Genomic DNA, 15,854 nt, shown 5'->3' with positions numbered 1-15,854 from the left:
GAATCCTCGTCAGGTGGACCAATGTATCCAATATTTTTTCGGAAGGAGTTGCAATGGGCGTGGATAGTGAATATTGGTTAGAGAAAAAGAAAATTAACACTACACATCTACATGTGTTGCTTAACTGTGACCAGGTTTTACCTTACCCGTGGTGAGTTTTTAAGTCTTCGTAACTATTGCATTTAGTAAGATACTATCTTAGTTATCTAATCAAAACTTCATTACACTGAAATTTTTTTATTTATCCTATTGTATTATAGGTTATTCCAAGAAACAAATTATGATACATCAATGAACAATTTTTTTCTTAGTTTAAAGAATACGTCAGAGTGCATCTAGTTGACACAATAGATTCGAAACTAGTTGAACATAGTTAGGATCCAATGAATAAGAGTACAAGTTACCTGATATACAATGTTAATGGATATCGGTTCCATTCTTTACAATGGTCGGTTAGAAAAAAAAAACAGATAACACCAGGGTCTGGGCTCGTGGGGAGTCAAGCAGTGGTCATTCTAACTGGTATAGTGTGTTGCACAAAATAAATTAGAGTATTTTGGTCGCACTATCTACAAGTATGTGCATATTTAAATGCCAGTGGTATGATCCAAGTTTCTGACAAGGAACACCAAAATACAAGGACTACAATATCACTGAAGTAAATGTGACCAGAAAATATAGGCTCTATGATCCTTTTATTCTATCTCAAAATATACGACAAATATACTATTTGTCTTATTAGGGGGTCATGCAAGTCTAGTTGGGTAGTTGTGGTTAAGACTAAACCAAGAGGTCGCATCGAGTCTAATAGGATAGAGGGTTAGGAACCTTTCCAGATTCATGACCCAACTCCTTCGAAAAAGGTGGTTGATACTGGTGATCCGCACCCTTAGGTCCGCTGTTATGGATGATGACATCATTGACCATAAGGTAGATGATGACACACTACCACTGGATGATGACGATCTTCAAGAAGAAGACGGGGTACGGTTGCTGGAGATGAAGAAGAAGAAGACGAACTCGATGATTAGATTTCATTTCATGTTTGCATTCTTTATATTTGATATTTTACATCATATATAAATCACTATTTTTCAAATAAAATATTAAACTATTCATTGTTAATTGAGAATTGACTATCAATTATTAACTTTTGGGATCCATCATAGATTGAAAAATAAAAAAATAATGACGCTACCGGCGGATTTACCAACGGAAAATCTCGACGGTACCAATTATTCAGATTATTTAAAAAAATATTTTTCATCAGATTTACCGTTAGATTTTTTCGACGGTAAAATGGCGCGAATGCTCAACTTATGGCACCAACGTTATCGTCAAAATTTTTCTGCTAGTAACATTCATAAGATTTTTCTCCATGAACCATCATATTTCAACACTATATCTGCCACAAATTACCGGCGAGATTTATACCGTCGGATATAATTTGACGGAACATCCGCCAATAATCATAGTTTTAGCAAATTTTTTCATTTTTCGTTGATAAATCCGATGATACTTAACATTTTTTTGTAGTGGCTAACTTTGAATGAGAATCTATTTCTTGTTTAGCTTGATAAAAATGCAATAGCTATTCAATTTTTCATGAGTTTCATTCTTGGAGTGTCTCCTGTTGTTTTGATTGTGCAATCTCTTTTCAAACTTGGCTTGATATGATATGCATATTGATGTTGATGATTTATACAATTCCATCTTGCTTGATTGATCATCTTTGATTGATTATTCTTATAATGCTTATCATAATAAATTAGTTATATTAGAAAATAATCAATTATATTTGACATTAGAGAATACAAAATTAAATTTTGACTCAACAAAAAAATATTACATGATTAATAAAATTTATTATTTTTGAATTAATATTTTTATAAATTTGAAATACTAACTAAATTTTAATACATAAAAATTTGAATTCTAAATTTTAATAATATAAAATAAGATATTAATCTAAAATATTAGTTAATATCGATAAAATAGTGATACAAAGGTTGATGCTAGGGATGGCAACGGTTTCATTGGGGCGGGGACATATCCCCTGCCCCCGCGCCCATTACCTGTCCCAGTTTCTGCCACGAGTAACGGGACCCCGTATCCGCCGGGGACTTAGGTATCTGCGGATATCCGCAGATTTTTAAAGTGAAATAAAAAAATTGAAAAAATTTAAAATTAAAAAAATAAAAAAATCTTAATTGTCATTACAAACATAATTTTCAAATTTTAATAGACTTAAATAACAATTAACAACAAACATCATCTCCATTCAAATAACCAAACATTCATAACATAACAAAACATATCCAAATACTAAATGTATTTATCACGTTCTAAAAGAAGTGTTTCATCATGCATGGTAGATTTCAATTTGTTTAAATCCTAAGTCAAAAAAAAAATAATTAAAAGTTAAATCATATAATAAATCAACAATAATATCTCAAGAATCACAAAAATAAAATTTTAGCAATCACAAAAAATTTCAAGAATCACAGAAATAAAATCGCAGCAATCGCAGAAAATTTCCGAAATCAAGAAATAAAATCCCAGAAATGAGAATCACATAAATAGAATCATAGAAATAAGAAAATCACAGGAAATACAGAATAGAATAGCGAAAACCACAAAAATCGCATAAATCAGTTAAATAGAATCTCAAAAATCACAGTAAATCTCAAGAATCACAGAAATAAATTAGCAAAAATTTCAAAAAATTCCAAAAATCAAGAAATAAAAAGACAGAAATCAAAAATCACATAAATAGAATAACAGAAATAAAAAAAATCAGAAAATCACAAGAATGACATAACTTAGAGAAATAAAATTTCAAAAATCACGTAAAATTCCAAAAATCACATAAATAAAAGAAGCATAAATTACAAAAAGTCCAAGGAATCAAGAAATCAAAGCCTAACTTACCAACGAAGAGGCTCTGACGCGACGGAGACGGCGACGCTTCTGCCTCGCTTGTGTCTGGCGGCGGTGATAAACCCCAATTTTGTGGTTTATCTTGTGCTTAATTTAGAGAATTTTATCAATTTTTCTCACATTTATTCAATGAAATAGCATGGTTTTGTAATTCTCCCTAAATTTGTGCTTAAAAGTGAAAACATACTTTTTAGGCCTTTAATTTACTAATTTTAGTTTACTTTAATTCCATTCGATATCTTGATGTGTTTGTTGAGTGATTTCAGAATTATAAGGCAAGTATTGGATGAAAGAAGTGAAGAGAAAAGCACGCAAAGCGGAGAATTCATGGAAAAACAAGGATTTGTAGTGCATACATCGACGCGTGACATGACGCATACGCATGAGAAGGAAAAAGCCAGACGACGCGTACGCGTGGCCCATGCGTACCCGTCACAGCAGGCACGTGATCTCATTAAAGTGAAAACACTGGAGGCGATTTCTGAGCTTCCCAGACCCAAATCCAACTGATTCCAGAGACTATTTCATGCATAATTGAAGATTGTTAGTTAATACCCAATTTATGTTGGTGACCTAGAGTTGTTAGTTAATATTGTTTCCATTGACGCTAATCTCTTGCTAATTCAATTAGTAAGTTGGTTAGGACTTTTGGATTGAGATTAACTAGTCTTATTTGACATTCTCTCATGTGAAGATGACATTATACCCTCTTCCATTGTTGGAGATCACAAAATAGGATAAGCTCTTGATAATTGTTGTATGATCATTAATTACTAGGATAGAAAGCCTTAGTTCTCAACCCTTGCCATGAATGTCTCTCTTTAGTATTTGCTTCTTTAGTTGTTTACTTTACCATTATTGCCATTTATTTTCTTGCTATTTTACCAACCCACCCCTCGGATACCATAACCAATTAATAATACGCATACCTCACTGCAAATCCTTTGAGAGACAACGCGAGATTTAAATACTTCGGTTACTTTATTGGGTTGGACTTGTGACAACCAAAACTTCTAAACTTTGATTTATTGGGTTGAAAACTATACTATCAATGAGGTTATTTCTCTTTTACCGAGAAAAAAATTCTTAGCCGACAGTTATGCTCTTTCAGGCGGCGACGACTTTTCTTCGGCTGGTAGGGGCAGCGACGACGACTTCTATTCGGCTAGGTGAAGCAACAACGACGGCGCTGTCTTTAGTTGGGTGTCAAGCGGTGAGGATGATGCTATCTTCGACTGAGAACAAGCGCGCTGAGCGATGAGGAGGAACCATTGACCTCGATAGATGAGGAGAGGAGGTTACAGAAGGTGGTGGTGAGGAGGCAGGAGGTGGCAGTGGTGACCGGTGAGAGGAGAGGATTTGAATTTTAGAAAAGTGAGAAGAGGGAATAGTGAAAAAGAATGATCGCAGTTAGAGATTAGGATTTTAAAATTCTGAAACTCATATATATATTATTATAGGGGTATTTAAGTAACTTTATATATACGGAGATTAAATGGATTTTTATGAAATAGAGATTTTTATTCCTGTCTCCATCCCGTATAATAAACAGGTCCCTACCTCCTGTCCCTGTAAATACAAAATTGTTCTCATATCCACTTCCCGACGAATAAATTCTCGCAGATACCTGCTCTACTAGAGATTTTTGCCATTCCTAATTGATACAAAGTTTCTTTTTAATTAAGCAATGAAGATCATGATTTTGTTTATAATTACTCCCACAAGCTCGACAAAGCTAACTCTTGGCTCTTTTTCTTATTAAATACTAAAAAGGTTGATTTCTTGCAAGTAACTCTTGCGCACTTTCAGATTGCATGGTGGTTGACCAGAATTAAATTTTCAAGATTTAACTTCAACTACTCTTCCTCGTAGCTCCCCACAGTTTTTTTTCCTCACTTGGTTTCCACTTTCCAGCACATCACATAGCCCTTTCTTACAGTTCAAGAGAACAAAGTTGGAGCTTCATTCTTCAACCTATTCTTAACCTATGAATATTTGCCAGGACACTTGTCAAATATATACCAAGGTAAATTTTGTTTATAGGAAAAATGAAAACAAAAAGTTATGATTAGTTACTTTAACAAGTTACTAAAAACCTTAAAGTTACGTATTAAATATTAAATTTAATTTTGATATACAAGTTATGTATAAAAATAATTGTTTACTTATAATATTAAAATATTTTTTCTCATAATGATTATCATACATTTTTTTAAATTAAACTGATAAAAGAATATACATAAATAATTATATTTCTAACACAATAATTATATATCTAACAATAATTTTAATTCAATTGTATGATAATTAAAATACTCACAAAAAATATGATTATTGAAAATGAAAATTAATTATATATGTTAATTTATTATCTAAAGGTAATTCTTTTTATTCCTCATGTTTAAAGTATTACTAAAATTCATTTATTACTTTTCGTAATATACATGTTTTGGTCTAGCACAATTACTTCGAAACAAAACGAAGAGACTAAATATTTCTTTTATATGGTTATTGTGTACACACAGCCAAAGTAGAAATTTTTGTATGGATTTTGGTAAGCAGATAATAATTTTTGTAAATAATATAAATAATAAATTTTAAAATTAATCTAATAAAATAAAAAATACTCTATCCTAAATTATTTTATAAATTCTTACATTAGGATAATTATTTGTAAATTTAATAAGTTAAACATTCAGTTATTATTAATTGTACATAAATAAATTTAATAACAAAATAATTATTCAATTAAAAATAATCAACATAATCATCTGTATACCTATTAAATTAAACATCTAATATATATATTATTTATATTATTTAATATTTTTATTGTCTATCTGTATTTTTGTATTATCGTAGAAATAATTTTACACACGTTAATATTATATAAAAATAAAATTCTTAATATATTAACCGTAGTTTGTTGACTTCTGTGGCTCTCTGTTCCACACAGTACAATGCAAGTTTCTCCCCGGTACCATTCATTAATTACGTATACGTTAGCTCTTTAGTTTTATGTAATGAATGACAATGTGCGTGTCCTACACATGCCATTATTAACCGTTGCACTTTAACTAATAGGATTTAGGTACTACAAATGTTTCAGTCAAAATCAGCCTAAAACCGTCACAAAAAAAAAAATCTAAAATTATTTTATTTTATATATACTAATTTATTTTTAAAATAAATGTATAATATTAAATATAATAAATATATATAATTTTGGATATTAAAAATAAAAAATTATAAATATTAAGTAAGATAATTTTAAATTATTGTTTTTCTAATATTATTGTTTAACTAATATTGTTCCTAGAGTATAAATTAAAATTACTATTAGTAAAAGAAATTTAAAATTTTATTTAAGTATACACAATAATTACATTAAAAATTAAACTTTAAATAATTTGTTTATAATAAACTTTTTAATTAGTAATGTTTCTGCGTGAATAAATCTCTCCGATGTATAGCTCATTCTGTTGATGCTCGAACCAGCTTTCTTTGGAGCAAGAGGATGGAACGTCGTCTTCTTTTAGGAGAGGCGGCGTTGGGCACTTGCAAAGGAACTCCAGTGCTCAAGTAAGTAAGAGTGTGAGAATATTTAGAGTTGAGATAGAATAATTGCATACATGTGACTTAATTGGTCACCATTATATTGAATTTTTCTATGGTAGTTACTCATATCTTTGTTACTGGTTTTGACGGAGTCTCCTGATAATGCTCCGATTTACGGGGTTTTGGAGGTTTTGGTGAGAGAGATTCTCGGAAAGGTTTATCTTCTTTAGTGGAATTCAATTCCAAAATTGTTGTAGTGGGTCAGTATTTAGGTAACGGATCATAGCCCCTAAACTTGACCTATTTCGCAAAAACCGAGCTATAACAATAGGTCAAGCTTTTGTATAGCTCGGAATCGGATGTTGTGGTAGCCCCCAAGGTCGACGTTGTTTATTGCGAAATTTTGAAAAATAGGTCAAGATTTGTATTTTGGCGGTAACTTAATTAAAGTGTTTGGAAGAAAGAGAGAGTGTTGGGAAAGACATCTGCAATTAATGCTATCTTGGGAAAGAAAACGGTTACAACTATTGTCCGTTGATCTGTGAAGTAACTATTTTGATCAACGGCTGGGGATATTTGGTGGTTTAACTTGACTCCTAGAGGCATGCGAAGTGGGCTAGTGGGTGGATTGCTGGACCTTTGATTATCCACTTTTGCTTTACTTCTTCTGTGTGCATTCTGAAGTTGAGTAGGAAAGGTTCGTAAATTTTCTTTTTCATTTTTTTCCGTCTCTATTCTTTCACTATATTTTTGGTAATGGAGAAAGGAAAAAAGACCATGTTAGGGAAGAAGGCTGGTGGTCGAGGTAAGAAGGAAACAGAAGAGGATAAGATTATGGAAGAGGTATTTGTTTGGGATCCACATGATCCTTTTTCATGGGTGTCCGATTCAGTGAAAAAGTGGGCGTCTATTTTTGATAATGATCAGAGTGTGTCTCAGCTAGGTTTAGCGTCTTTGTGGGTTAGGGATGGTGGGGATATTAACCTTAGGTTCCTACCGTGTAGTAGCGTTGATCGTATTTATCAACGTAGTGAGGGTTTTGAGTATTTCTTCATGTATAGCTGTGTGTTTGTGGAGTGGGGGGTTAGTAATCCTTTTTTCGAGTTTGAGTGTGGGGTACTGATACAGTTGAAGTGTGCACTGTCACAACTACATCCCAATTCCTGGGCTTTCATTAGGGCTTTCGAGATTTTGATGGAGTATTTGGAATTGGAGTTGTCATTAGAGGTCTTCTTTGCTTTGTTTTAGTGCAAAGGAGTTAAGAGAGGTTGCTGGCTAAATTTGGCTAGTTCCCCTGGTTGCGCTATTTTTAGCATGTATAGGTCTTCTTATAAGGGTTTCAAATCTATGTTTTTGAAAGTTGGTGTTGCTGATATTTCGTGGTATGTTGATGAATATTTATTAAAAAAATTTCCTTTGTTTTGGGTTCCGCGACCTAGGCAGATACTAGGTATGGAAAGAATGGAATATAAGAACAAAATGGTTGTGGAATTCCTAGTTAACCATATATTGTCCTCTGACTTGTTGTTTGTTGTGAAACTCCTTGATTTGGAATCAGATAATGATGCGTTGGCAGGATATCTAGGTAATTGTTGCATATATTTGTTATATATGTTTGATTATTGTCTTTTTTTTATTTGTGGATTGATGAGCGGATAATTTATACGCTTTTTGGCATTGTTTTTAGGTAGTTTTTAGTAAGTTCAAGCTACTTTTAGGGATGTTTTCATTAGTTTTTATGTTAAATTCACATTTCTGGACTTTACTATGAGTTTGTGTATTTTTCTGTGATTTCAGGTAATTTCTGGCTGAAATTGAGGGACTTGAGCAAAACTCTGAAAAAGGCTGACAAAAGGACTGCTGATGTTGTTGGAATCTGACCTCCCTGCACTCGAAATGGATTTTCTGGAGCTACAAAACTTCAAATGGCGCGCTCTCAACGGCGTTGGAAAGTAGACATTCAGAGCTTTCCAGCAATATATAATAGTCCATACTTTATTCGGAAATTGACGACGTAACTTGGCGTTGAACGCCAAGTACATGCTGCTGTCTAGAGTTAAACGCCAGAAACACGTCATGATCCGGAGTTGAACGCCCAAAATACGTTATAACTTGGAGTTCAACTCCAAGAGAAGCCTCAGCTCGTGGATAGATCAAGCTCAGCCCAAACATACACCAAGTGGGCCCCGGAAGTGGGTTTATGCATCAATTACTTACTCATGTAAACCCTAGTAGCTAGTCTAGTATATATAGGACATTTAACTATTGTATTATACATCTTTTGATCATTTTAGATCTGAGGAACATCTGGGGGCGCATAGTCCTTAGACCATGGGGGCTGGCCATTCGGCCATGCCTGAACCTTTCACTTATGTATTTTCAACGGTGGAGTTTCTGCACACCATAGATTAAGGGTGTGGAGCTCTGCTGTACCTCAAGTTTCAATACAATTATTATTACTTTCTATTCAATTCTCTTTTAGTCTTATTCCAAGATATACGTTGCACAACACTTTGATGAATGTGATGATCCGTGACACTCATCATCATTCTCACCTATGAACGCGCGTGATTGACAACCACTTCCGTTCTACTCTAGGCCGGGGCGCATATCTCTTAGATTCCCCAACAGAATCTTCGTGGTATAAGCTAGATAGATGGCGGCATTCATGGGGATCCGAAAAGTCTAACCTTGTCTGTGGTATTCCGAGTAGGATCCCGGGAATCCGGAAAGTCTAACCTTGTCTGTGGTATTCCGAGTAGGATTCCGGTATTGAATGACTGTGACAAGCTTCAAACTCCTGAAGGCTGAGCGTGATGACAAACTCAAAAGAATCAATGGATTCTACTCCAACCTGATTGAGAACCGACAGATGATTAGCCGTGCTGTGACAGAGCATTTGGACCAATCTGCCTAACTGAGATTTACAAGGTGACCATAGCTTGCTTCATACCAACAATCTCTGTGGGATCGACCCTTACTCACGTAAGGTATTACTTGGATGACCCAGTACACTTGCTGGTTAAGTTGAACGGAGTTGTGAGCTTCTCTAACAGTGCCTGTAACTCTTTTGGTCCAACAACAACACTAAGCTGTTGGTGCTATTACCAGGGATTATTAAGATCCCAATTCATCATACGATGATCTCTTTGGGGTATTTTTGATTTCATACAAATACAAAGAGACCAATTTTGAGGATCACAATTTCGTCCACCATGGATATTGTCATTTGTAGTTCAAAAAAGCTCCAAAGGTGACTTCAGGTAGCTTGCGGGCTTATTTTCGGACCAAGAATGTTGAAAGACAATGGTCGAGTAGTCACGTTGTGGCGGAGAAGGGTGATGAGGTTGACCAGGCTTCTCCCACGAAGAAGATTAGTTTCAAGCGAAAAAGAGGTGATGGAAAAAGGAAAAACCTCTTAACATAATCGGGGATAAGCTCAATGGAAGGGATGTTGATCTGGAACAGGTGAAGAAGTTCACCGAGAATCAGAGGGGCCTCCATGGTTAAAAGGGGGATGAAGATTTGACCTCTTTATGAAGTGAACACTTCCCTGTCTCTGTGGTGGCTGATGGATACTGTTAGAGTCCTGTGGACGTTAAGCTTGTTCAAGATATTGGTGATATTGGCGTTTGTCAATATCTTTAGGTATTGTTTTCGATTTTATCTTTTATTGTTGATATTTTGCTGGTTTGACTGTGTCTGCTATTTCAGGTGATGGGAGCTCGGCTGATGTCTATCGGCCGAACTCAAGAGCTAAAGATTGCCCAGGATGTGTTGGACAAGGCCACTGTTGACCAGTTGATGCGGGAAAACCTGGATAAGAGTGACAAGCTTAGCTATGCTCTAGACTTTGTGGATTCCTTACAAGAGAAATTAACTGCTGCCGAGAATGCCAAAAAGAGGTTTGAGGAAGAAAAAACTACTCTGGAGGCTAGGTTAGTAGTGCTTGTTGCCAAGAAGAAACAGCTGGAGACTGATAAAGAAGACCACGGTCTCGAGATGTTCGCCGCTAGGTTTGATAGGGCTGTTGAGCAAGCGAAGCTTCTGGTGCCTGCTGCTAATTTATCTGCAATGGATCCGTGTAAAGTTGTTCTTGGTGAGAAATTGATAGAAGACGAGGAAGATGATGTGGAGGGGGAGGGGGAAAACCCAGATGCCCCGTGAATTTCTGTAATAGATTATGTTTATGTGCTGTTTGTGGATTTGAAATAGTTTGCTTTTGGAAAAAAAATCTGCTTTATTTTGAAAATCTAAAACATTTGGTATTATGATTCAATCGCATGCTTATAGTATACGTGATTTTCTTATGTGAAAACCTTTTTGAATGCTCATCTTGTGAGTTAGTAATATTTGTTGATTGTACTTGGCCGAGTACAATAGAGAACAAACGAATAAATTGAGTTGTGTTTGTTGCATTACAAATTTAGATAACTGTGAAGGTGCGGGGTGGTGTGTCTCATTAAAACCTCTCCAGCAAAACCCTCCTTAGGGATAAAATCTGGTAGGAGGAAAAAGAGTGCATCACCGTGTTCGACTTATAGACTAACTGTAATACATCTTTAAAGATGAAATATTCCAATTATTTGGTAGTATTGTGCCATTAAGTGTTTATATTTTGAATGCTCCTTTGCCGATGACTTTGCAGATCTGGAATGGGCCTTCCTAGTTGGCGCTTAGTTTTTCATGTACTGGTGCTTTTCGTACGTATTCTATTTTTCTGAGGACGAGATCGCCCTCTAAGAATGTCCTCGGTTTGAGTTTCTTGTTGTATTTATGAGCTATAGCTCATTTTGCAGCGAGTTGTTGAAGTGTTAACTTGTTTCGATTTTCTTCGTTGAGGTCAAGCTCGGTCCTCCTGTTTTCAATGTTGGCGCCTTCATTGGTGCTTTCAGTCTTAGGATATTATAGGGAGATTGCAACAGGTAGTAAAGCATTATATCCGTATACTAGCCTAAAAGGCGTTTCTTTCGTTGATGATTGCTCTATTGTGTTATAACTCCATAGTACCTCTGGGATGAGCTTGGTCCATTCTCCTTTGGAGTCTTCAAGTTTCTTCCCGAGCCCCTGTAATATTATCTTAATGACAGCCTCAGCTAGGCCTTTAGTCTGTGGATATTTTACAGATGAAAACTGTTGAACAATTTTAAAATTATGTAAGAAAGTTGTAAATTTTTTATCTATAAACTGTCTACCATTATCGGTTATGATGGATTGAGGGATACCAAATCTGCAGAGCATGTTTCTCCATACGAAAGATATCATTTTTTGGAAGTTATTTTTGCTAGTGATATTGCCTCTATCCATTTATAATCAATGGCAACAATTAAAAATTTAACCTACCTTAGTGTTGGTGGAAAAGGTCCGAGGATGTCTAGCCCCCACTTGTTGAACGGCCGGCTTACCTCGGAGGAATGCGACTGCTTGGCCGGGTTGTGAATGACTGGTGCATGGCATTGACAGTGGTCGCAGTGTTGAACTTTAAACGTATAATCTTGTTGCAGTGTTGGCCAGTAGTAGCCTGCTCGAAGTATCTTGGAGGCTAAACTCCGGCCTCCTATATGCGTTCCACAGACACCTTCGTGGACTTCGTCCATTGCCAACTTAGTGTCTGTCGTGTTTAGGCATTTTAGAAGAGGTCTTGTGAAACCTCGCTTGTATAACTCGGAGTGGAGCAGTAGTGTGTAGAAACTAGCTCTTCTTTTAAATTTTCTTTCATTTTGAACGTCGTCTAGTATATGACCTGTTTGTAGATAGTATATGAAAGGTTTTCGCCAGTCTTCTTCCTGTGAAATACTTGAAACTACCGTTAGCATAACACTAGGTTCATCAAGCGTCAATTGAGATAATATAGGTATTTTAGTTTGACTTCTTGGTGTTGCTAATTTTGAAAGGATGTCTGCTCTATCATTTTGTTTCCGAGGTATATGGGAAATATCAAATTTCTGAAAACCGTTAATAAGGCTATTGACGATGGTATTATATTTTTCAAACAGTGGGTCTTTTACATGGAAGTTACCTGTTACCTGTTGCACCACAAATAGGGAATCGCATTTGACACTTAGTTGTTTTACAACCACTATGTGGGCTAGCCTTAGTCCTGCGATATGTGTTTTGTATTCTACTTGATTGTTGCTTGCATGGAAGGTGAATTGTAGAGATTGTTTTAGGGCTGTCCCTTGCTCGTCTTCAAGTAGTATTCTTGCTCCTGAGCCCTTGTTGTTTGAGGCTTCGTCGACATATAGTCTCCAAGTATTTGTGGTCGGACAAGACTCGTCTACCGTGAACTCTGCAACGAAGTCTGCCAGCACCTGGGACTTTAAGGCTCCTCACGATTGGTATTGAATGTCATATTCGGATAGTTCGATTAACCATTTAATTAATCTTCCAGTAAGCTCTGACTTTGTCAAAATTTTTCGGAGGGGTTGTTCTGTTTTGACTATAATAGTATGACTCTGGAAGTAGTGTCGCAAACGTTTGGCCGTTGTTATTAAGGCCAGGTCGAGTTTTTCTAGCTTTGGATATCTAACCTCGGCGTGTTAAAGGGATTTACTGATGAAGTATACTGGATGTTGTTGCTTTCCTGTTACCAAGACAAAACTGATAGCATGATTAGTAACAGATAAATATAGATATAACGGTTTACCAAACTCTGGTGTTTGAAGTATAGCTGTTTTTGATAGTATAGTCTTGAGCTCGGTGAAGGCTTCCTCGCACTCCTTGGTCCATTCAAATTTTTCCTGTTTCCTTAACGTCTTGAAGAAGTGATGTGATCGGTGTGCTATACGAGGTAAAAATCAAGACAATGCTGCTAGCTGACCGGTGAGTTGTTGGACCTTTTTGACCGTCTTTGGGCTTCTCATGTTTATTATTGCTTGGCATTTTTCAGGGTTGGCTTCAATTCCGCGGCATGTAAGCATGAAACCGAGGAATTTTTCCCCTTGTACTCCAAAGGCGCATTTTTCTGGGTTGAGTTTCATGTTGTACATTCGAAGTTGTTGAAATATCTCCTTTAAGTCTTTAGTGTGGTTTGCTGCATGTAGTGTCTTGGCCACAATGTCATCGACATAGACTTCTATGTTTCGGCCAATTTAGTTTGAAAAGATTTTGTCTATTAGTCTCTGATATGCTGCACTTGCATTTTTGAGTCCAAATGGCATGACCTTATTACAAAAATTTTCATTTTCAGTAATAAAGGCAGTCTTATCCTGGTCAGCCAAGTACATTAGTATTTGGTTATAACCCGAATAAGCATCCATAAAACTTAAATATTGGAAACCGGAAGAACTGTCAACTAATTTATCCATACAGAGGGGGTACGCGTCTTTTGGACATGCCTTATTAAGATCTGTATAGTCCACACACATCCTTCACTTACCATTGTTCTTTTTTACCATTACCACATTGGCTAACCAGGTAGTGTATCTGAGTTCTTTAATAAAACCAGCATTAAGGAGCTTTTGGGTTTCTTCCAGAAAAGCTGCCCTTTTGTCTGTGCCGAGGTGGCATTTTTTCTGTGCTATAGGTCGGATCGTTGGATTGATAGCTAATTTGTGACAGATGATATTCGGGCCTATCCATGGCATATTTGCAAGGGTCCATGCGAAGAGGTTGCCATTTTGTCTTAATAACTCGACTAGTTGTTCTTGCTCTTTGTTTTTTAGCGCGTTGCCGAGGTATGTATATTTGCTTTTCTCGGCTGTTAATTGAACCTTCGTGAGGTCGTCTATTGGCATCAGTCATTCTTGGTGGTTAGTCTGAGGATCTAAATCTGCTAATGGAGGGTGCTGATCTGAGTTGTATACCGCTAGGACGTACTGTTAATATCTTCGTTTACCTTTTTCTCTTTATCCCGGGAATTGTCGTTTGTTTTGGAATGCTGGTCGAGGTCTTCTGTGTTTCGTTTTCACCCTCGAGTATCGATATATTTGTCCTATAGGCCTTGGCGGGCCATATTTTCGAGGAGATCCTTTGCTATCACACAGTCATCTGTTGTGTGTCCGAATTTCTGATGGAAGGCGCAGTACTTGGATTTGTCTACATATCGCTGATCTTGATATATGCCTGCCCTATTTGGGGGTTTGATGAGTTTTAAATGCAAGATGTCTCTGATGATTTCATCCTTTTTGGTGTTGAGATGGTTATAACTGTCAAACTTAGGTGTGCGCTTGAATGACTTTTGTTCTGTTCGGTTGTTTGGATATTTATTTTGCTTCTCATCTTCTTTGATTGAGGTGGGTTTCTTTGCCTTTCGCAGTGCTCAGAGTTCTTCAATTTTGATTTGGGTTGTTGCCTTCTCTCGAAATTCAGCTAGGGTTTTTGGTTTTGTTATGACTATGGTCTCTTGGAACTTTCCGGGCCGGAGGCCGCTTTTTAGGGCGTGAAAGTGGACTTTCGGGTTTAAGTTAGGTATCTCATTGGTTGTTTCAGAGAATCTGGTCATGTAGTCCTTCAGGCTTTCGTTCGGCCCTTGCTTTATGATGCTCAGATAGTCAGAGTTGTGCACGTATACTTTGGATGTGGCAAAATGGTTGACGAACTAGTCGGTTAGCTCGTCGAAGTTGGAAATGGAGTCTTCAGGGTGGTTAGCGAACCAGATTAGGGCGGCTCCATCCAAGAAGGTGGGGAAGGTGCAGCATAGGATTGGGTCAGACTCTTTGTTCATGAACATCATTGTGTAAAATTTGGTGACATGAATGTTTAGGTCTCCTATTCCCATATAGGGTTTCAAGGGCATTGGTAGGGTAAAATTTTGGGCATTTGAAAGCTCATGACCTCTTTCGAGAAAGGATTGGTTCTTTTGGTGGTTGTTTTCGAGGGAGTGGGTATGGTGTGTTTGGCCTCCGATGTGTGTTCGTCATGATCGTCTTTGTTTTCAGCATTCTTATGCTCTCTTTCCATGCTCTGGCTGTGTTGCTTCTGGCGTAAAAGTTCGGCCATTTTTTGGTTCTCAGCCCTGAGGGCCTCATTGATGGCCATCAGTTCGGCCGAGTTAGGGTTTGATGGAGCGTGGCTATGCTCATCCGCCATATGTTATGTCCTGCAAAAAAAAAGAAAAAAGCACAGAAAACACTTCCAAAGGTTGTGCGGTAAGAAGATTTTGGGCCCCACAGTGGGCGCCAAATATTCCTAGGTGAATAAATCTCTCTGAGGTATAGCTTGTTCTGTTGATGCTCGAACCAGCTTTCCTTGGAGCAAGAGGATGGAACATTGTCTTCTTTTAGGAGAGGCAGCACTGGGCACCTGTAAAAGACTCCAACGTTCAAGTAAGTAAGAGTGTAAGAGTATTCAGAGTGGAAATGAATAATTGTATACCTGTGACTTAATTGGTCACCATTATATATTGAATTTCTCTA

This window comes from Arachis duranensis, chromosome 1 (genome assembly GCF_000817695.3).
Source record: "Arachis duranensis cultivar V14167 chromosome 1, aradu.V14167.gnm2.J7QH, whole genome shotgun sequence".
NCBI lineage: Eukaryota > Viridiplantae > Streptophyta > Magnoliopsida > Fabales > Fabaceae > Arachis > Arachis duranensis.
Note: the sequence above shows the minus strand (reverse complement) of the source record.